General features: G+C 35.9%; 2 protein-coding genes and 2 long non-coding RNA genes across 9 annotated transcripts in view; 3 read left to right on the top strand and 1 right to left on the bottom strand.

The window, feature by feature from the left end:
• LOC147839360 (uncharacterized) overlaps window positions 1–23,850 on the bottom strand; it is a 963,858-nt gene that overhangs the window by 721,351 nt on the left and 218,657 nt on the right. The window lies entirely within an intron of this gene.
• The window catches only part of rgs6 (regulator of G protein signaling 6), a 132,934-nt gene that overhangs the window by 7,476 nt on the left and 101,608 nt on the right, over window positions 1–23,850 (top strand). The window lies entirely within an intron of this gene.
• LOC147832233 (uncharacterized) lies at window positions 9,216–12,981 on the top strand. The gene is made up of 3 exons (XR_015518509.1): window positions 9,216–9,927; window positions 9,966–10,228; window positions 11,480–12,981. It is a non-coding gene; the product is annotated as an uncharacterized LOC147832233 (long non-coding RNA).
• Window positions 20,797–23,499, top strand: LOC137488659 (uncharacterized). Of its 2 annotated transcripts, XR_015518499.1 has the most exons (7): window positions 20,797–20,872; window positions 21,153–21,192; window positions 21,489–21,516; window positions 21,708–21,761; window positions 22,072–22,188; window positions 22,317–22,420; window positions 23,000–23,499. It is a non-coding gene; the product is annotated as an uncharacterized LOC137488659 (long non-coding RNA). The 2 variants fall into 2 exon arrangements; XR_015518500.1 differs by lacking the exons at window positions 21,708–21,761; window positions 22,072–22,188 and having other exon boundaries at window positions 23,000–23,138.

Below are 23,850 nucleotides of genomic sequence, written 5' to 3'. Positions count from 1 at the left end.
TTGTTTAGATAGTGAAACAGCAAGCAGGATGAGGTGAAAGAGGTTATAAAGTACACTGTTCCCTTTGAAGATTTACCCATGCATCAGTGGGCAGTTTTTGTTATGTTTATTATCGAATATAGGCTGAGTGAATAGTGTTTTAAATTAAGCTAAATTGGCTGTAGTGTATGAGTGTGTGTGAATGAGTGTGTATGGGTGATTTCCAATATTGGGTTGTGGCTGGAAAGGCATCTGCTGCATAAAACATGCTGGAATAGTTGGCAGTTCATTCCACTGCGGCAACCACTGATAAATAAGGGACTTATGCGAAGAAAAATAAATGAATGAATAGTGTATTTTTTTAGAACTCAACAAATATCTTTATGGACAGTATACAGAAATTAAATTATGATTAAAGTTTGTATTTATTTATTTCATATATATGGCTTTTGTGTTTTATAGAATTTGAGTTCATAAAAATATTGGACGTGCATAGATAGATAGCATTTTGATTGAATTTAGTGGGCCGCTCTGGCCCAAAATGCCAGGGCTGATTTTTTGCCCCAGTCCAGCCCTGGTTGGACCCAAAAAATAGTCTCATTTTTAAAAAGGTCAAGCCATTTTGTAGTGTTGTTTATTTCATAAATGAAAGAACAGGTTTGGACCAGGTGTTTATGATTAAATCAGAAGTGTCAATGAGCTTTTTATGCTGTTGAGTGCTTTAATGTTCGTCAGTGGATCTTCCTGTTATAACCCATTGGGAACTGAAGTGGGTGTGGCTGAAAAATGTGTTTTTCCAAAGCAATGGCTTGTGGTGCGATTATAAATGAGATATTTAGTACAAAACATATTGCACTACTCTCCCAATTGAATATATTTGGTCAGTTGTGCTACCCAAAGATCTCTGATAAAAAACAGATTCATGTCCGTGAATACACATAAGTGGTACACATTTATTATTTTTCACAAAAGCTTTTAGTGAGGTAATCAATGTTTTGTGTACTATTAATTGCAGGTATCAAAAATGCTCTATTGTTTCATACGAATCTTGCTGCTCCCATCTTGTGTCTCTTTTATAGTGTAGTAATGATTCAATTGAAAATAAATTTGGACTTCATTATGAATAGTTTCATAATGCTTCACAATGAAAGCATTTCATACTATAATAAAGCATAATTCCTTTTCATAATGAAGAAATTGCTTCTTCATGAGGAACAATTGTTTTGTACGTCAGTAGATTATAAGATAAACAGGTATGATTTCAAAGCAGTTTTAATCTGAAATGTCTAATTATGTGGTGAAAAACTGTATAATTATAGCTGTACTGTGTCTGTTGAATATTTGCCTAATGGAGTATATGCACACAGACTTTTAATTTCAGCCAGCCTCAGCTCTTCCGGTGAACTGTCTTTCCATTTCAAAATTGCCACGTTTAAGGTCGGATTTCTTTAAAAATCAGTGACCTTCACTGCCTGATAGATATACAATATAAAGTGGGTCTCAGACCAGACAAGAAGCACTGCATTCAATTTAATTCCCCCCTGTCATGTCTATACAATGTTTTTTTTACCACAGTATTTTCAATTTTTTTCGACTGCTGATCCGGACGGCACTGTTACACAGTCTTTCACCTTGTTTTACACTTTAAACGAATGCCTAAGTCTCTTTAACTGAATGTATTTTTAATTACACTACAACATCAATGCTGTAAAAGCAACCTTAATAAATTGGAAATAGTCACATTAAGCTTTTACTGAAAGTTTATCATTGGTTGTAAAAACAATAGCTGTGCATGGAGCCCATTAGAACTTGCTTTCTGTATTTTTTTTTGTGTAAGCTTTGATTTGAGTAAGCTTATTTTCAATCAATATTTTGTATCCAAGCATTTACTTGCTGCATATGAATGTACATTTGCAGGAGTCGATACTTTAATGAAGCAAATAATATTGTTCATTATAATTACTGCAACAAATGAATGAGAGTTTAGAAGAAACTTTTCTTGCTCTGAGAAGGAATAAAAAGAGAAATCCCATCAATTACAGCTATCAGTCATTTTAGGATCAGCATAGACCTTCTGTATGATGGAGACCACTGACCTGCAGTGAGATTTCGTCGGCTCTTTGATTGATAGCTTGCTGTTCCTCAGGTCACTTACTACCTCACAGGAATATGAGATGGGCACCAGATGGCTTACAATATGCTCTAGGCTCATGGAAGAAATGGCCAGTGTCCCTAGGGCTTGAGTATGAGTTCATAGTGAGAGCCATTTTTCTGTGTAGAAACAAACGAACACCCAGTCAAGAGTGATGGTATGGGAGTTTCTCCTGGAAAATGAGTCTCTCTCTCTCTCTCTCTCTCTCTCTCTCTCTCTCTCTCTCTCTCTCTCTCTCTCTCTCTCTCTCTCTCTCTCTCTCTCTCTCTCTCTCTCTCTCTCTCTCTCTCTCTCTCTCTCTCTCTCTCTCTCTCTCTCTCTCTCTCTCTCTCTCTCTCTCTCTCTCTCTCTCTCTCTCTCTCAACACACATACACTGTCACTCCCTCAGTCATTGTTATATTGGACCCTGCAATAGTGGATGTTAGGAATGGGTGTTAGCTTTTCATTGTGATAAATCAGTAAAAGTTCTCCCCATGATAAGAATTAGTTTGTGGGATAATAGAGATAAAACCTACAATCTGGAACTGTTCAGTAAATCTAGAAAAGCATATGTGGGAGACATTTACTGACATTTAGTCCAAATTCCCTTCATTATACTGTAGGTCTGCACCATGTATTGTTTCAGCATCGATGTTGCAGTGTATGCATATGTAATAGTCACAATGCAAGATATGCATTGAGCCTGGATTATTGTTGACCAGAATTGTATTTAATTACTTTCTTTATATGGAATTGAAATAATTTATGAAAGAAAATAAGTATTTGTCTTGTTTCTAGTCCAAATATCTACATTTCAAAGCAAAAACAATATTATTTGACTTCACTGGCAGAAAATTTAGCTTGTTTTAATGAAGAAACTCTTAATTTTGCCTTATTGTTTTCTAAAGTTACAGACAAGACTATTTTTACTTGTATACTTTATTCAATTGATGCAAGACTTTTTAGATATTTGGACTAAAAACAAGACAAAGAAAAGTAACAAAAAGCATATTTTTGCAGTGGGACTTTTCAATTTCTGTACCTAAATACTAATAAACTCCCAAGAAACCGCATTCATATCACAATATTTATTGAAGAAAAATAAAATATTGCAATATCAGATTTTTCCAATATCGTGCAGCCCTACACATAAAAAACTGCTTCTTTAAAATGAGCTGAAAGAACACAATTCTTGAGATCAATCCTCCTAAATTTGTAAAAAGTAAAAAAGTAATAATTTCTTCATGTTGTCCCATCACAAACACCTCACAACACCCTGGGTTTTTTGTTACTAAATAGAAAATATGAATAATACTTCTCTAATGATACAGAACTTTTTTTTTCTCTCTTGGTGGATACATACGGTCAAAGAATAACATTTGCTGTTTTGTTTAAACTACTTAATAAAATTGAGCAGAATCAAAGTTCTTGAGTTTTTTTGGGGGGAAAACAAATATTTTATGTTCAATCCACGCAAATTTAATTAATTTGTTTTCTTTTTGGCTTAGTCCCTTTATTAATATGGGGTTGCCACAGCGGAATGAACCGCCAACTTAAATTTGTAAAAGCTAATAAGTTAACTTAATTCCTTCATGTTGTCCCAACACAAATCAATTGCTTGGAACCCAGCAATTTTCATCCATTTATTCAATTATTTTCATTTTGGCATAGTCCCTTTATTAATCAGGGGTTGCCACTGATCCACTAATCCAGCATCTGTTTTTATGCAGCAGATGCCCTTTCCAGCCGCAAGCCAACACTGGGAAACACATACACTTTTGCATTCACACACATACACTACGGCCAATTTAGCTCATTTAATTCACCTATACTGCATGTCTTTGGACTGTGGGGGAAACCAGAGCACCCAGAGGAAACCCACGGGAACTCGGGAAGAACATCCAAACTCCACACAAAAATGCCAACTGACCCAGTTGGGGCTCGATCCAGCGACCTTCTTGCTGTGAGCCGATCGTGCTACCCACTGTACCACTGTGACGCCCCACCTAGCATTTTTTACAATGTATAAATTATCATCATTGATATTGTTATCGCAAAAAATACCAGAAAAAAATTGTAATAGAAGTCTACATCTCCCACCACTAGTAGATATTGGGTTTTGGTACGCACCTCATCTCAGATTTGCTCTTCTTTACGAGTAGAAACAAGAAAAGATCGTGCATGCATGTGTAAACAGACACAATTAACCTGGATGCGCAGCGAGACAGGACTGACTTTGATGAATTTACCCATTAAAGAGAGCATGCGAAGCCCCACGGGGGAGACATCATTACCATGAGCGAGAGGAAGAGGGTGAGGCTATGGGAGAGAGTGTTCAGTGGCTTGTGGAGACCTTTTTCTTCCCAATATGCAGCTCAGTCAGCCTTTCTGAAGCTGACAGCAACCTCTGTGTGTTCCGATATGGTGTGCGAGCACATGCTGTGTTCTTACGGCTCGAAAAAGACACATATTTTTTTTCCTCCTGCATTGGGAATAATAGATGCGTGGCCACTACCAATCGACTGTCTTGTACCGCTGATTCCAGCCAGAAAAAAATGCTTTGAAATCAACCATATTGACTTGTCTGAAGGTTATTATTTGTTCCTGAGGTGAAGTAATGAGACAAAATGCCTCGAGGTTAGTCTGGTTTCCTGACATCCACTGACCCTTTCACATATGTACAGAGCTAAGTGAGAGTCTGACACGCTTATCAACAATTCTGTTGGGGCAGTGGAGTATTTTTAGAGTTGTTCTGTGGATTTGACTTCTCTGGCAACCTTCGAGGCTTTATTGTATTATATAAACGTAAAATGCTTTGGATCTTGTTTCTTAGGAGAGTTCCCAGTGCTACTTTATCTAGCGAGATATGTGGATTTGTTTGTCCGCCTCTGCAGAAACTTATCTGCCAATTCTCCCCCAAAACAACAATTAGAATGGGAAGCTATTCTTCCAGCATAAGCCCAGGTGAAAGTCATCAAGTCAGAATCCTATCTTTTTCTTTGCGCTTTCTTCCATTTCTGGCATTTGCAAGCTGTGGGCTGTCAGCACATTTTACATTTTCCTGTGAGAAAAGTTGTTGGGATTGTCAAATATATGCAGTATGCAATTTATATAATGAAATATTTCTTATCTATGGGAAAAATTAAGAGACTACTTAAATTCTCAGTTTCTTGGTAAATCACTGCTGACATTTTTCAAACTTAAAACAAAGCAAACAAGGTTTATAGAGGTGTTTTTATTCATTTTTAGGCCACACAATGCCAATGTTTTAACCTTTATAAGAGTTTAGAAACCTTCTTAAAATTAGAAGAGTTAAGAAGTCAATACTGTTTGGAATAACCCGGTTTCTCAATCACTACAAATGAAAACATTTGGTGGTCTGACCTACTGGCATTTTCTGAAAAACAAAAACATATAACTGAAAGTAGTTTTAGGCGATGCAGTGGCGCAGTGAGTAGCACGTCCGCCTCACAGCAAGAAGGTCGCTGGTTCGACCCTCGGCTGGGTCAGTTGGCAATTCTTTGTGGAGTTTGCATGTTCTCCTCATGTTTGTGTGGGTTTCCTCCACAAGTTCAAAGACGGTACAGGTGAATTGGGTAAGCTGAATTGTCTGTAGTGTATGTGGGTGAATGAGTGTATGGATGTTTCCCAGTGATGGGCTGCGTAAAACAGATGCTGGATAAGTTGGCGTTTTTTTCCGCTGTGACAACCGCAGATTAACAAAGGGACTAAGCCGAGAAGAAATGGAATGAATGAAAATAGTTTTGTTTCATATTTGGAAAAGATATTATCAGACTTTTGTAGAATAAAGCAAATAATAACATTTTACTGAAGCCCACACCTAAGAAACTTTTAAATTTAGCAAGAATTACATTTCCTTGATTTAAGGTAATAACTAATACATTTAAATGCATGAAAAAATATTTATTTTTAATTAAATGTATCATGGTTTCTACAAATACACTACCTGACAAAAGTCTTGTCGCCTATCCAAGTTTTAGGAACAACAAATAATAACTTGACTTCTAATTGATCATTTGGTATCAGATGTAGCTTATATGAAAGGCAAAGTCCTCTAGATTATGCTTATTTTACCAAAGTAAAATATGATCATGCCTTGATTTTTAATTATTTAATTAGGACTTAAGGGTTGACTTTGCTTAGACAAAAGTTTTGTCACTTAACAGCAATAATGTACATTATAGAATATAAAGTCATGTTGCAGTGGAAAAATAATATTGTGTATGACTTCCATGAGCTTGGAGGACTGCTTCAACGCATCTCTGCAATGACTCAAATAACTTTTATTCTGGAATGACAAAGAAAGTGTCTCCTAGAGTTTATCAAGATTCTTTGAGTTTATCTTTAATGCCTCCTTCATATTACCCCTGGACATGCTCAATAATGTTCATGTCTGGTGACTGGACTGACCAATCCTTGATCACCTTGACCTACTTTGCTTTCAGGATCTTTGATGTAGAGGCTGAATTATGAGGAGGAGTAATGTAATGGGCAGCATAAATGTGCTGATACCTCAGGCTGTTGATGTTGCCATCTGCAGATCTCTTGCCCCATACTGAATGTAACCCCTAACTATGATTTTTCCTTCACCAAACTTGACTGATTTCTGTGAGAATGTTGGGTCCATGTGGGTTCCAATGTCTTCTGCAGGTTTTTTGATGATTAAGATGCATTTCAACTGATGATTCATCGAAAAAATCTACCTTCTGCCACTTTTTTTAATCAAATGATCAAGTTATTATTTGTTGTTCTTACAACTGGGATCGATAATAAGACTTTTGTAATATAGCACCTGATTCAAATATTGCTAAGAAATGCTTCTTGAGCACCAATTGCTGGAAAATATGTTTAATGAAATTAAAAATATATGAAATTAGAAATGTTAAAATACATCATTTGGAAATTGAATTATTTTGTTGACGAGAATAAATGACATTTGTGAAAAGATTTTACCAGCTTTACAAACTGAAACAGTAGTGAAAAGATATGTAGCATAAATACTAAATATTGTTCATGTTCAGTTGTTACAAAAATAGGTATTTGAGGCAGTGACAAGGCAATAGGCAGAGAAAATAACTGTGTTCAGATAGGAGTCAGGCTGGACGTGACTTAAAAGTAAGAGATAGAGCCTGTCCTGTACAGTGTGGAATGGAATATGGCCAGCTGAATTAATCAGGCTGAGGGATGGACACAGAGGGACGTTTATTTTTCCTGTCACATCTCAAGTGTTAACAGCTTTGTACTGACCTCAGATGCCCTTTGAATCACTGCCAGCCTCATTCAAGTATGTCTACCTTGATTCACATCTCATTGTCATTTTATGATTGAACGTGCACCTTTTAACCTTTCCTTGTAGGCTGGTTTTCTTTTACAACCATTTAGTAATTTCAAAAACAGCCTTAAAGTTATTTAGTCAATGACCCAGATGGGTTTGTTGATTGCAGCTTGCTGTCTAAAGAAAAGATTTCTCACTCAGCCGTACCATGGGGTCACTATATGTCAGAGCCAGAATATATAACCAACAGTGAAAGGATAAATTAGCCAGATAGTATTGGAGTCAGGCATGCCGGGGCATTTATATCAAGCAGAGTTTTCCAGCAGAAGATAACTGACAAATATTTTACGCAAGATTTATGTCTCACTTTCGTGTTTACAGCTCAGAAAGGCTCCGGCAATTTTCCTGGCTGGCTCTTCTTAGGAAAGCATAACTGACCAGGGAACCACTGAAGCTTTGTTCATTTTGTTTTGAGGAAACTGAGCCGATGACTTGCAGGTGGCCACAGATATGACTTCTGAGACTCTCTGAGCGGAGGGAATATCACACTGTGACCCAAGTGTCATAAATATATTGTAGACAAATTGCCTGTCAGTATCACAGTACATGCACATAAAGCGCTCTTATGTGCCAATGTGTGTTTTTGTTACTTTATTTTAGTGTTTTTTTAATGTATATAATGGGCCAGACGGAATCTGCTGACATGTTTTGCTATTTCTGCGCAGAATTTTGGTAAAAATGTGCGGATTCATGCAGAATGATTTTGTAAGTATAACTAAAAACCTTAATATATGAATCAAAAACTAAAACCTTTTAAACTTGTATTTAATGTTTACAATGCAAATCCAATAAAATCCACTTTATTTGGTAAACAAATCAAGTCTCTCATAAAATATATCTACTAAAAGACATAATTATACTGAAATCAATTTTAAAACTGAATAAATATGAATTTACACACATTTACACAAGTAAATAAACAGAATTTATGATGGGCTAAAAATCTGCGAAATTTTGCGCACCCAGATTCAGTGTGGGCCTATGTATATATATATATATATATATATATATATAAAAATTAGATATTCAGAAAAAAATTTATAATTTAAAGTAGATTGCTTCTTTTCTTTTAGTTGAACATTAAAGAAGGTTTTTGGCTGAAACTCATTGGTCATTAGTGACTCATAAAATGCAAGTCATCGACTTCCAGCATAGCTTTCCACAACCATATCACCCTGCAGCCCAAGACCTACTCACTGAAGCTAAGCAGGGCTGAGGCCGGTCAGTACCTGAATTGGAGACCACATGGGAAAACTAGGTTGATGTTGGAAGTGGTGTTAGTGAGGCCAGCAGGGGGCTCTCAACCTGCGGTCTGTGCGAGTCCTAAAACCCCAGTATGATGAAGGGGACACTATACAGTCAGTGAGCGCCTTCTTTCGAATGAGATGTTAGACCGTGGTCGATCATGGCCTCCCAATTATCCCATCCACCGAATTTGCTGCATCATTATCTCTCCACTCCTCTGTTGTCCTGTGGCTGCCATTGCATCACCCAAGTGGATGCTGCACATTGGTGGTGGTGTGGAGAGACCCCCTCTCATGATTGGGCAGCGTTTTAGGTGTATGGCCATACACAATAAATGCACTATATAAATACACATTACATTGCATTACCAGCACTTTAGTAATGAAAAAAACATATACAGGCAACTAACATTGTAATGCATGCGCACACACTCTCAGATGCAATATAATGACTCCTTAAACGACAACAGTTTAAATAAGTGAGGAAGTGTTGAATATCAATATTGGCACTAAAGAAATGATTAAAAATCTTATAGGCTAATTCATAAAACACTGACAGGGCAATTTGCTATCTAGAGGACATTGATAATACTTACTATGATGATATGAATTTATTTGCGATTGAAAATAAATCATTTTTTAATTAGCAGACTATTAAATTATTCAGAGTGATGCTAATTGGCCTGTACCAGAGGCCATCCCTTGAGTTTAGTGCTCTGTTATAGTGCCCAATGGTCACGGAACAATGTGGGATTTCAGTAACTCAATTTTCTGGGTCAGGCCTCTTTTGGATTTAACTTGCAACCTTTGTGTTGGAAAATTAGGCAAGCACCATTTCGAATTTGCATGTGGTTTTCTGCTGCCGTGTCTTGATGAAAAACCATGACAAAAACATGATGAATGTTGCTAAATCTAATCAAGGGGCAACAAAGCAAATCTTTCCCAAATGATCTTTTTTAATTACAGGTAGAAAGGGAGAACCAGGTGGGCAGAAATATGCTTTAGAGGCTCTTGAAGCTAATTATATCAGTCGGGCCTATTATCATACCATATTCAGCTGTAATTAATTACTGTCATCCATAGTCTGGGCTGCAGTGGCCATTTTTGGCTCAGGGCCCCTCGAAGGGAAACAACCGTATAGTGAAAAATGACTTTTTTCATATTTTATTTGGCATGAAAATGAAGTGCAGGTAATGATAAAATGGGTAGTGTAGCGGTGATGAAGAAGAGTTATGTGTTGTGGTGTACACTCAGCGGCCGCTTTATTAGGTATACTTCTATAGGTCATGTGTATCTGTCTGTGAACTGCAAGACAGGGGTGTAACATGAAGGGGCGTAACTTGTAGTAAGTTAGAGGCGTAACTTAAAGTTATCAAGATCACATTGAACCATGCGAGATGTCACAACGATAAGTTCTTGGCAAGATAGCGGAAATACTTACCAGAGAATATTTTCATAAAATGTTTTTAGGAGCTTTCTCCAAATAAATTTACAACTAATTAATTTGATGTGTGTTTGTGTGTGTGTGTGTGTGTGTATATGTATATATATGTGTGTGTGTATATATATATATATATATATTTTTTTAATTAATTCATTCAGCAACTCCACTATGCAACTCCACTTGCTGACTTTATCCTTTTTGTCATGACAGTTAGCCTACTCTGCAAATAACAGTACAATGGTGAGCAATTCAAGTATGAAAGCCTCCGCAACTAGCGGCTTTATGTTAATAACTGTGATGGTTGGGTATAGGTTTGTGAAAGGTGTAGACATAAATAACTGTGATGGTTGGGTTCAGGTTTGGGATATGTGTAGACGTTAATAACTGTGATGGTTGGGTTCAGGTTTGGGATATGTGTAGACGTTAATAACTGTGATGGTTGGGTTTAGGGTTGAGGAAGGTGTAGACGTTGACAAATATGATGGTTGGGTTTAGGTGTTGAGTTGGTGTAGACGTCAATAACTGTGATGGTTGGGTTTAGGTTTGGGGAAGGTGTAGATGTTAATAACTGTGATGGTTGGGTTTAGGGTTGAGGAAGGTGTAGACATTAACTATGATGGTTGGTTTTAGGTTTGGGATATGTGTAGACCTAAATAACTGTGATGGTTGGGTTTAGGTATTGAGTTGGTGTAGATGTTAATAACTGTGATGGTTGGTGTTAGGTTTGGGGAAGGTGTAGATGTTAATAACTGTGATGGTTGGGTTTAGGGTTGAGGAAGGTGTAGATGTTAATAACTGTGATGGTTGGGTTTAGGTTTGGGGAAGGTGTAGATGTTAATAACTGTGATGGTTGGGTTTAGGTTTGGGGAAGGTGTATATGTTAATAACTGTGATGGTTGGGTTTAGGGTTGAGGAAGGTGTAGACATTAACTATGATGGTTGGGTTTAGGTTTGGGATATGTGTAGACCTTAATAACTGATGGTTGGGTTTAGGTGTTGAGTTGGTGTAGACGTCAATAACTGTGATGGTTGGGTTTAGGTTTGGGGAAGGTGTAGATGTTAATAACTGTGATGGTTGGGTTTAGGTTTGGGGAAGGTGTAGATGTTAATAACTGTGATGGTTGGGTTTAGGGTTAAGAAAGGTGTAGATCAGGGGTCACCAATCTCGGTCCTGGAGGGCCGGTGTCCCTGCTGGGTTTAGATCCAACTTGCCTCAACACACCTGCCTGGATGTTTCAGGTATACCTAGTAAGACCTTGATTAGCTTGTTCAGGTGTGTTTGATTAGGATTGGAGCTAAAATCAGCAGGACACTGGCCCTCCAGGAACAAGTTTGGTGACCACTGGTGTAGATGTTAATAAATATGATGGCTTTATACAATATAACGGGAACACTAGTTATTAATTATTATCTATGAGTTTCATATAATTTTAAATATTTAATATTTAATTTTTAATTTTTCGACAGTTTCACTTTCATTCAGGAGCATTTCATTCATGTCAAACTCTGAGGTACTGGATAAGATTAGCCTCTTTCACACCGCATGTGTAAACAGTGCTTTTTTTGTCACCCATGTACAGACTGGGAGAGAGTTGTTTTAATGTAAAGAAAATGTGGCTGTCTGTGGTCCTATACTGACTCTGTTGGTGCAGAGAATACAGTATCAATTAGCTATGTACGTATGGACTATCATGTCGCGCAATGCGGCAAAGTCCTTTATGATGGTTATTGTTTGATTAAGGTAATTACATGTCTGTACTGCACTTCAATAATGAGACTAAAATATGAATACTTCACATGTACATATATTCATTTATTGTAAATCTCTTTTCATGGCTAATATACAACCTGTATATAATGTTCATAGTACATCCATCCATGTAAATACCACTATAGTTTTTCTATAACTGCACTTTATAACTTATACCTATATCCTGCACTTGCTGCTGGTTAGACCTAAACTGCATTTCGTTGCATTGTACTTGTACATGTGTAATGACAATAAAGTTAAATCTAATCTAATCTATAAATGTCTAAATTTTATTTGTGTTTACTTCGATTAGGACTTTAGTTAGATTAAGGTACAAAAAATCGACTTAATCACAGATTATTGTCTTAATTGTTTTAAAGTTGTATTGGTGTCCATGTGAACGTACTAAGTATCATGTTCAAGAAACCAGTTTGAGATGATTTGGGTTTAGTGACATTGCAGCTGGAAATAGCCATCATAAGCTAAGTACACTGTGGTCAGAAAGGAAGGACATGGTCAGTATGCATACTAGGGTCGGATGTGGCGTTTAAACTAAGAGGCCTTAGTTTACTAAGTGTGCTATTAAACATCCAGCACCCACTTGAAGAACTGATAAAAGGCAGGATGTACAGCTCAAAATGATTGGCCCTCCTGTGAGATTTTAATGATTTTGTTTTCAATTCCCTAAGGGCTGTTTTTTCAACACATTTTAAACATGATGATAGCTGTCTAATTTATAATAACTAAATTATTTAGTCTTTGTCATGATGAAAGTGCTTAATTTTTTCTAGTTATTTTACAAGATATTAGTATTCAGCTTAAAGTGCAGTTTAATGACTTAACTAGGCCAATCAGTTTGATTAGGCAAGTAATTAGACAACAGTGAATTGTTCGGTGATCAAACGAAAAAAAAAAAAATTCTTAACTTTTTCCCTGCCACATTTTTTTTTAAATAAAGTTGCCAGCCACTTTCAGCCTTTTTGATGATTTCATCTAAATTTGACAGACCTCAAAATATTTTTGGCTAGAAACATATGAATATATTATATATCAAATGAAAGAACCAACCTGCTTTTTTTTAAAAAAAAAAAAGCATATTATTCTATCTTCATTTTTACAAATTCATTTTTGTAAAGATGCATTTTCAAGATATATATTCAATTCAATTCAGGTTTATTTGTATAGCGCTTTTACAAAGTAGATTGTGTCAAAGCAGCTTCACATAAATGATCATAGTAACTGGATCAGGGTAGTTCAGTTTTTAGAGTTTAAACTCAGTTCAGCTTAGCTCATTCATCGATGCGTATTTAGTATACATTACACACATGCTTACGCCCACACATACACTATACATACATACTGTACACACATACATGCATGCATTCATTCATTCATTCATTCATTTATTCACACACAGAATGTACACATACAAGTGCGTGTGTTCATGCAAAACATTTCTAACCTAGTACACATAGATAAGGGAAGATCATTTTGCTGTGGCGAGCCCTGGTGTAGCTGGCATATTAAGCCAATGCAAGTTTGTATAATTTTATTTTTACCCTTACTTTCTCTTTCTCAGATTTAACTCTCGAAATCATGTTAAATCATGTTCTTCACTTACATACATACATTATGTATGTACAGGACATACATTAGGGCTTTTCCTAACGTAATATACCTAAAACACAGATTGCTGTAAAATTTCTTCAATGACAAGGGATCATTTTCTCTTAATTGGCAAGTTATCTGATCAATGGCAGTGAAAGAGTAAAGGGGGCCATAAGTATTGACCTCTAAAGTTGTTGAATTTTCTTTTTTCAAGTAAAGACTTTCTTCAGAATAAAATATATTATGGGGTATACTGTGAAATGTTTTGCTCCATTAAACATCAATTGGCAAGTATTTAAATTGTAGCCTCAGGTTATGGTTGTTGTTATCTGAGAGGAGGGACACCGGTTTGCATTTTAGCTCATCTGCTTCAAAGTTAAACATGACGTGTATTCAAAGATGCTCTTCAGCAGACCTCGATTGTAAAAAGCGGTTATCAGAGGTATTTTTACCTTTCTACCATATCAGTTGAACCAATCTGGCCATTCCTCTGAACCTCTCGGCAGAGTCATTTTTGGTCACAGAACTACCACTCCTTGGATATATCCCCTTTTTTTATATCACTGTATGAAAACACAAGAGAAAGTTGTGCATGAAAAGTACAGAAGATCAGCAATTTCAGAAATACTCAGACCAGCCTGACACCACATCACTCGCATTCAAAATGATGTAATGATATCCAGTTTAAACTTCAATAGATTTTCTTAACCTCGTCTTCATGCCTAAATACATTAATCTGCTGCTATGTGATTGGCCGATTAAATGTTTCTGTTTGCAAGCAGTTCACCAGGTGTGCCTAATAAAATGGCCAATGAGAGCAGTGGGTGGCAAGATGCAGCGAGATGACTTATTATTATACAGCAGTACAGTAGCTTGATGTGCTGCTCATTACCACTTCACACAAGCAGACAGAAAGGACTGGTGCCCCATTATTGCTTTGTTCTTGTTTTTGCTTGTGTGTGTGTGTGTGTGTGTGTGGGTGAGCAGGTTTGTCCTTGTGTGTTTGTGTAAATTCTGACAGCTCGGTTAATTATTTCTTTCAAGCTCTATTGAACTTATTCGGGCAAGTATTTCTTTGGGCGGATTGCTTATTTGTGTTCTTTTCTAGACTTAACCAATTAGTTCATGGCAGATAACATAGTTCGCCATCCTTCAAATGAGCACATAATATAAAACACCAAATCTGCAAACATTGTTTGAGGCATTACACAGTCAATTCATGTCCCCCTTTTTCCCCTTAGATGTTGCATTGCACTAAAGGCGTCGTCCTTGCTTTTGGGACTAGCAAGCATGAATTTGGTATTGAGACAGAATGCTGAATTCCTACAGAATATATTGTAAGGGCTTTAGGGAAAGTGGCAAGTATTCGGATCCGCTTTCAAATGTTTCCCTGCACTGTTTGAAAAACGTTCACAGGGGTTGCTGTACTGGATTAAACTCTGGAGTAAGCAATTATACAGTTTCATTTGAGGTCAGAGGAAGGTCTCATGTTTCATCCTTGCTGATTTGGGCATGTTAGCGCCTGTCTCCATCCCTGTGTTTGCTATATTTGTGCTCTGGCAATGTTTTTCTCACCCTGTGATTGTTTGTTTGCACACAAAAAGAGTCATTTACTTATTGATCTGCTGGGGCCTTGAAGTGCTGTCACAACATGATGATGTATCCCGGTGGAACGCTCCAATATGAAGGGCATTCAGGAGAAGAGAGGGGCGAACATCCTGATCTGTGTTTTTATGCGAATCAGATGCATGGACCATAAGCTGCATTACCTTTGAATACCTAATATGAATATTTATAGCTGTGATCAATTATTGAACTGTATTAAAAGGAAACAACCTCTTTGACCTAGAAGCTATTAATATTAAAAGGATAGCCCATCCAAAAGTGCTAATTCTTTCATCATTTACTCATCCACATGCCCTTTCAAACTCGTATAGCTTTCTTTATTCATTAATTCTAAAATGGTTAGTAACCAATTTTAGTTCCATCGGGGTTCTAGAATGCGAGAAATGACCAATACAAGTTACCAGGTCCAAGGTAGAAATCAATGGGTTAATGTATTTCAACCATCAAAATGGTAACTTAAGCATTCATTCATTTTCTTTTCAGCTTAGTCTGTTTATTAATCCGGGGTCGCCACAGCTGCAATGAACTGCCAACTTATTCAGTATATGCTTTACGCAGCGGATGCCTGAGAAAGATCCATAAACTTTCATTCACATACACATACACTGTGGACAATTTAGCTTTTCCAATTTACCTATGCCGCATATCTTTGGACTGTGGGGGAAACTGGAGCACCCGGGAGAAACCCACATGAACACTGGGAGAACATGCAGACTCCACACAGAAACGCCAACTGATCCAGCCGAGGCTCGAACCAGCGATCTTCTTGCTGTGAGGTGATTGTGCTACCCTCTGCGCCACCATGACACCAACTTTAGCATTGTCCCCTGTAATTTATATTAGTGTCTTGTTTAATTATTTTATTTATTTATTTATTTTTGTACAAAATTAAAGACTGGCTGTGATTTACAGAAAATGCTCATTAAAATGTTGTTCAATGTAATAACAGTTTATATACAAAAAACCTTGTTGTCCATATTCAAATATTCAAATTTCATGACTATCATATGGCAGCTCCAAAAAACAAATGAATTGTAATTTTAAATTTTTAGACTTGCAGTTGCCACTATCATTCAAACTATAGGTTTTACCCATTTATCAGCAAGACATTTTTAGCAATTTAAAAAAATAAATAATTTTGCAAAAACACCTATTTGTTGTCAACACCAGGTTGATGTCACTAACAGCAGTATGCCTGACTGTCAAGCCTAAACTTTCATTTAAGTCATGTTCTAAAAAAAAAGCACCAACATGTGATAGAAGAAATATTTTCCATATTAAAAGGATTTTTTGTTCTAACCAACACCTAAAATTTAGTTTTTTCCCCTTTAATTTTACGCCAAGAACAAATTACATTGTTTATACAGAGAATTATAAACGTTTTTTAACCTGACATTGATCACCTCAGGTACACCCTTCATGTGCTTTATTCAGTGTTAAATGCTGATAATGTGAGTCTGTATGCCATTTTATGTGACATTTATTGCCATGTTACTGAAAGCAGCAGCATTTGAAATTGAAATTTAGAACCGTGCAAAGCAACACGTATCAGTTGTTCAGTATGTACTTTTAATAATGTTAAAGAGGTTTAATATGTATTAGATGATAACCCTTGCCTATTTGTTGCAGTCCAGTAAGTGCACTATTCTGTGCTTCTGTGCGGCTGTATTTAAATTTCTGTCGTGTTTCATCTGGTTCAAACAGCCAAATTGCTCATCAATACAAGTCTCATCATGCAGTCTGTTGTTTGGACACAGGGTTACAATGCAACCTGCTCACCTAATGTTTATGTTCTTAATATTTATATTAGTTGTTAATTAATAACAATCTCATGTGGAACTCTGAATCTACATCTCATTATAGAGTCTGCTACTGTCCACCGGATGTCGCATTTTGTGGACACATACTTTGATACTGGGGTGCTGAAATATAACTGGCTAAACTGGCATTGGGCAGTTTAAAAGAACCAAAACAAAGACGGTGTTCCAGCACAGAAAGCACATTTTCAAAGCAGAATATCTGACTTTGACATACACAGCAAAATTAACAGTGTTGATTCAACTCTGAGAGAGTTAATTTTAACACTTTACCGGTGTATATATAATCCACACCGGCCAGAGTTAAAGTAACATTTTCGAAAGTGTTAACAATTTACCACTGGCTCAGGAGTTATGTGTTTTTTGCTTGTTTTATCAGTAATTATTCATATACTTTATTAAAATCCTATACATACTATGCTAGTCATGCATTATAAAACATTTCTTATGAAGCAAATGGCTCGAGAAAAAAAGGCGCCGGCAGGTGGATAATATTGCGGCCAGCCCTTAAAGCTAACAGTACACAGATTTAATATGTAACATGTACAAATGAATACCAAAAATATATTAACTACACTGAGCTAAAGCATAGCTTTGTTTGTAACGATTCAACTTAACGTTACGTTAATAAAGCCCATATTGAATCCACCTACACAGGCTTTTATTTCAAGTTACTGCTTAAGTCGAAAAAAAAGATTTACACAACTTTATAAAATACATCACTTACCTTCTGAACCTCTCCAGTTAACAATTATTTCCCGCAATCCTGGTTAAAACACACGGTGGGGTTCAAGATGGCGCCTGCAAGTAAAGTTTTAGCTGACTGAAGCGCGCACCCCGTAAAATGTCCCGAATGTATAGATGTCGCACTGCCAGTGTTAATGAGGTCAGGCTTTCGATAATTACACCAGTCAGAGGATACTCTTTACACCATCAATGTTAATTCAGCACCATAAAACAACACTTCACTCTAAAACACTGTAACACCAGGATTTTAACTCTGGCAATTTTACTTTGTAGTTTTTTAAGATAAGCAAGAATGTTCACTTGGGATGTTTCTTAAATACAGTATCTGTATTTTTATGCTTTAAAAGAGTCAAAGACCTACATATAGCACTTTTAATGTCACATGTTATTTGACATGTTTAATTAGATCGTTATATTTATTGTTCCTCATCTCTAACCTGCTTACAGGTTTTGAACTTCTTAAGGGTGAGTAAATGACTAAATTTAAATTTTATATAGAGTGCCTCTTTATTGTCATGGTGAGATTAGTATCAGCAGCCTGGGTTGCTGTGCTGTTAGGCTTGGAATAAGAAGAACAGATGCTGATATTGTTGCAGTGCACAGTTTTGTCTGGACAATCCGCTATTGGGCTGCATTAGCATATGGCTGGATGAAGGTTATTGTATGCTGAAACAATCACATCATTTGCAGTTAAAAAGAGCTAGAGCCCTAGTTTCCAAGGTGTTATTTCACGAGCATAATGAAGGCGGCCATTTCAAAGGCAGCCATTCTATGAAAATGGCATGAAGACCTATTCATGCTATGGGTGTGCAAAGACCACTTCTTGTGAATGTGTTATGAGCCAGGCCTCACGCATTAGGTGTAAAGATTTGGACTGAAGGCTCTTTCGAACAATAGAAAGATAAACCTCTACTTATAATTCACCTTCTCAATAGAGCACCTGGTTCTTCATAAATCTAACTGTTTATAAATTTAAAAATAGCCCTCATGCACATTTTCTTAAAGGTTGCACAATGAATCTTACCAAAGAGCACTTCTCAGTAGACACATGCTGTGTATGTGATAAAATATACACAGTAATGTAAACTTTAACTTCAACATAAACTTGGTTGGTTCCAATGAGGTCATTTAATCTGGTTGCATCCTTCATGTAAAGAGAATATTCATAGATTAGGCGTATTCAGCATTGGAAGAAATGTTTCTCACAATTTAGAACTATTGGCAAATCTATGTGGGAATGTGGGAACAATTGGGACTATGGATGACGAGTAATAACTGTCAATTTTTTGAAACTGAGTTTAAAGTTGACCAACCGAAGGCTGTATAAATATGTAGCTACCCGCCGGTTATTAAAACAGTCCACGCTTCCCAAATACTGATATCCATGCATTTCATTTATCGAACACCGTGAAAATTAAAATGATAAACAAACAAACCAAATGTTTCACACAAACACTTACAAAAGGACACCAAAATAATCAAATAATATGCAAACAAAGTTTCGTTTACCATGTTGGCTTGATAACCAGCTGTAGAATAATCAGGAGCATTTAACATGTGTCTGCATTGAGATCTCACTATGCTGTCCAAACCGACTCTCGCAGGTTAAATGAATCAACCTCCGACTCAAGCTAACCGGAAACATGGAAATTTGTTACATAAACATACACCAGTATACATTCAAATAAAGCAAAACAATAAATAACTACACTGTAAAAAATTTCCAGGTTTTCACAACAAGTTACTGTAATTTTTCACAGTAAATTACATTAGTATCCCTTCACAGTATTTAACTGAAAAATTCACAGTAATATGTTGTATTCATAATTTTATTGTGAAATTACGGCAGGTAGCATGATTACAGCAAATTACTGTGAAAAGGGCTATATCTTTTGCACGTTAGTTATAGAAATTCAAACCTTTTTTAAACTCAACGTAGAAATTAATACAAATGAACTTTTAACAGATAATAACAGAATGTTATAGCCCCCAAAACGATTTGATTACCAACATCTTTTTGATTGTACTGCACCTTTATTTAATTTTATACAGTTAACATAGAATAGGAAATAATATTTGATGAACATAACTGTGTGCTTAGCCAAAACATAATAAACTGGAATAAAAAGTAATTAATTAATGAAACCAAAGACTGTAAACAGCCAACAATTATTTCAATGTCAGGGTAAATGTCTGCTTTAGAAGGTTTCATGAGTATTGGGCACCTGTCATCGCCTGGAGGTCACTAATCTCAGAATTAAATATATATATATATAAATTATTATTTTTTTATCTATATAAATAAACCACAGATTAGAGTTTTAAACAACTACATTCTAGCATGAAAAACAGTTAAAACTTCATTTTCGGACGCATATAGAGCCATCGAAGACGGGGCAATTGTCCCAATGTCTAGCCTGAAGACAGGCGCCTCTCGGCGGATACATGAGTAAAGAGCGCCGTTACCGCCTGGAGGTCATAGATCTCCGCTACCGGCAAAACACACTTAAAATTACACACAATCTTTACTAACAGTCCACAGATTTGAGTTTTGAAGAACTACATTCTCGCATGAAAAAGTGTTAAAACTTTATTTCATTACATATTACAAGCAATATTTATAATATTATGTGCCTTCTCATCCACCATTACAGCTTGATGCAGCTTGGTGCGAAATGAATCCTGGGAGGAAAAAATAATAATTCTCAATACACTCCAAACGAACTTTATTCTTATTGTTAAAGTCAGAGATATGTAATATTTTGAATGGCTAAGAAAATAATTAACTTTATATTTCAATCAATATATTACTCTTGCACTGCTTCGGTTCAGGACTCGTGTGACATTGAATCAGATTCAGATATTTTATCAGACGTGTTCATGAGCTCGAAGTGATCAACAAGCAATTCGTGTACAAGCAGTACACGAACCAAGCAATATGATGAAATATTAATGAATTATATGTTTGCGTCTTACAATATTATACAAAACGGAATCGTTTTCAGGCGAATTCGACTCTTTACTGTTCACTTAAAGGAGCCGAATTCGACTCTTTACTGTTCACTTAAAGGAGCCGATTCATTGAACAGAACTGACTCGACTCGACCGCAAACAAGCGCCATCACCACAGACAACGCCGTCGTCTCTTCACCCAACGGATTCATCCTCGGTAAGTGTTAAAATATGACTTTTGTCCGTTAAATGATTGTTGTATGTGTATTTCTGTATAGTGTATGTCATTTAACAGGAATTTACCGAGTAACTTACTTTAGTTGTACTCGCACGGACAGGGTTTAAGCGCGCCTTTTTTTTAAAGCAAGAAATTAACGACGCCAGATGGTGATTGTAGTGTTTTCTGAGGTATTAGCATAACGTTAACGTTAGTTCCTGAAAAAAAGAAAGGGAATTTTCTTTAATTAACTTCTTGTTAACTGCATTTTCTGTTTCAGTACAAGACTGAAGTAAAGGTGAAATGACTATAACGTTAAGGTAAACTCTGACCTTCACTTAAGTTAACGTTACGGTTAGTGACCATCATGTATGTTAATTTTGTTCACTGTAACGTTAACGTTAAGTTAGTTAAATAAACTAAACTCATTATGAAACAAGTCTTAACTGTTTTATTAAATGAGGCTTATAATACAATTCAGTTGTATTCTTTTAAACTAACACTAACACAGTACATATTGTATATTTCTCACTGGTGTTAATGCAGTGCTAACATTTACTAATGAGAACTAATTGTATATTGTCACTAACTGTAGATTTTATTTTTTGGTGTTCAGGTGTACCTGATAATAGCTAAAGTGTGAGGTGAGTAAATTCTGAGCACACAAATATAACCTAAATTCATTATCACAATCTAAACCTATATATATATATATATATATATATATATATATATATATATATATATATATATATATATATATATATATATAGAGTGTGTGCGTGTGTTAGGTTGAGTCTTATTCTACTCTTATTATATTCAAATTTTTTTACAGCCACAGATGTTGAAACACTGATGCTACCAATCAACCCTCGCTTGATTATTAAAGGTAATGTTGATGCCTTCCTCATTTTTATTAAATTTTAAATGTCAGGTTTTTCACAGATTTGTTGTGAGCAGTTTCTTGTACACACTCTTTTTCTTCTTCCAGAAGTTCCACCACTACCTCCAGTAGTAGTAAATATTAGACAAAGATTTTTTTAAACTATAGTTTTTATTTTTATTAGCAATTTTACTGGGCATGTGTGTTTGTTTGCTTGGTTTTTAATAGGCAGAGCATGGAATGTCAACTTTGTTTCTACAAACAAATTTAATTATTCACAAACACCTCTAATTTAGTCCTTCTTTCCCCCTTTTAGTCTTATTCCTTGGAGGGTCGTGTGGTCATGGGACCTCACCTGGATTTCACAACTGACTTTGAATCTGGTCTGAAACTGAAGTATGCTGAAGTTGCCTTTTGCACTCTGGAATTTAAGGTAATGTATACAATAAATATTGTAACTGAGGGCTTGTTTTGGCGGGGGGGGGGGGGGGGGGGGGGGGGGTTAAACAAGGAATGTATAGGAGCACAAGTCATGACTCCCCTTGTCCCCTTGTTATAAAGGGCCGTGTTGCAGACACAAATTGTTTGTCTGTGCTGGAGACCAGAGGGGAAGCTGTCTTTAAAAGGATGGGGCTCTTATACCATATGTGAAGTTACCTATTCAGGTGAGTGGATTACATACAAGTCATTGCAAATGCATAAATAGTGGGAAATTTTTACTGGGCAGCACAAATTAAGTGAAACTCAAAAAACGTTGAAAAATATTTGGAATATTTGCAAAAAACTTGATTGAAATGAATACAACACAAGTGCTGTATCACTTCAATCAAGTTTTTTTTTGCAAAATTTTCCTAATATTTAAATCATAAAAAATTAGCTTGATGCAAGAAACATCCTGCTAGTATTCAAGAGCAAGTGCTGTGATGCACGTGTTAACTTTGCAATAAGTGTGAACCCAGCATTAGATTATAGTCTGTAAACAGAAGATGTAAATCAAATCAACTGTTTTAAAATGCTCTGCCTAGGTCATTAAAACCACTATTTGTTGTTGGACTGTTCTTGATTGTGTGTTTGTGATGGAAATGCTTTTCAGATGTTTTTGTTTAAATGATTGCAGTTTGACTGAGCTACAGTATTGTCAGCATGTTCAAACTGAGCTAACAGTAATTTTGCTCTCTAGTGCAGCAGTAGTGTCCCAGTAGTGTTGTATGAAGCTAACTGTTTGTCTGCCCTTTTGCTTATAGGTGCTTTTTGGGCACCAGTTTGGAGATGGGAGACAGACGAAGTCAAAGAAGCAGAGAAGACACATCAACCAGCAAGTGTGTAAAATTATCAGGAAAATGATTGACCTTGAATAGACGACTGCCTAATTTAGCAAGAAGTTTTGTCTCTCTCTCTCATGTGTGTGTATATATATATATATATATATATATATATATATATATATATATATATATATATATATATGAATATATATATATATATATATATATATATATATATATATATATATATATATATATATATATATATATATGAATATATATATATATATATATATAATGAGAGACAGAGAGAGCGCACTCTGAAGCACTGCTTTTTATATGTAAGCTACATATGATGTCAGATTTTTTTATGAATATGTTCTTATAGTATTTTTTGAGGCTTCACCTTCACCTTTTGAAAGTTTTCTGAAATGTTTACACAGATGTCATTAAGCTGTTAAATAAATCTGTAAAATGTATGTGTGTTTGTTTTTATTTTGATTTTAGAGTCTTCTCAGATCACCCAAAAATGAAGATTCTGTCGTCATTTACGCATCCTCAGGTTGTTTGGACACAAAGAGGATTATTTGATATTTTTATTCCTGTGTTTAACAAAAAAACATTTTTAACAGAGCTGGAACAACCTGAGGGTGAGTAAATCAAGATAGAATTTTCATTTTTGTGTGACCTAAAATTGCTTTGAAATTTTAAAGCACCAAACTGTTAAATTACAGTAATCCGGGATATAATTGTAACTTTACAGTTAAATCAGGTATTTAAACTGCAACCTACTGCTAAATCACAGTAATCGTTTTGCAAATTCACAGTAA

Source organism: Danio rerio, chromosome 20 (assembly GCF_052040795.2).
Source record: "Danio rerio strain M-AB ecotype USA chromosome 20, GRCz13ab, whole genome shotgun sequence".
NCBI classification, from domain to species: domain Eukaryota; kingdom Metazoa; phylum Chordata; class Actinopteri; order Cypriniformes; family Danionidae; genus Danio; species Danio rerio.
Note: the sequence above shows the minus strand (reverse complement) of the source record. Positions and strands in the feature narration are given on the sequence as shown.